The sequence below is a fragment of the Seriola dumerili genome, unplaced genomic scaffold, assembly GCF_002260705.1.
Source record: "Seriola dumerili isolate Sdu_G_001 unplaced genomic scaffold, Sdu_1.0 BDQW01000465.1, whole genome shotgun sequence".
NCBI lineage: Eukaryota > Metazoa > Chordata > Actinopteri > Carangiformes > Carangidae > Seriola > Seriola dumerili.
Genome location: NW_019174720.1, coordinates 856,178 through 856,582, shown reverse-complemented (window position 1 = coordinate 856,582; position 405 = coordinate 856,178).

Below are 405 nucleotides of genomic sequence, written 5' to 3'. Positions count from 1 at the left end.
TCTCTTTTGAATGATCTGATGACCGAGGCACAAAACTGAAATCACAAGGATAAAAAAAACATGATGTACGGTTTTTATCTGAGAAAAATAAACGTTTTTTTATATGGACTTTCTTATATTAATTTAATTAAATGCAGAAATCATTAAGAAGATAATTTACCTGAGCTGTGAGATATAAGGCACACACTGCAGGAAACTCCTCACTTCACTCTCTTCATGTGACCAGCCTCTCAGCTCCACTTGTTTCTTCTCTGATTGGAGTTTCAGCACTTCCAGGAGGATGGAGGTCTTTCTCTCTGAGAGGTCTATGATCCAGACTGGAGGAACTGACTGGAAAACTGACTGTAATGCTGGAAGGACACTCAGGCCTGTTTTAGACTCATAGTCCTTCACATGGGAGAAAAG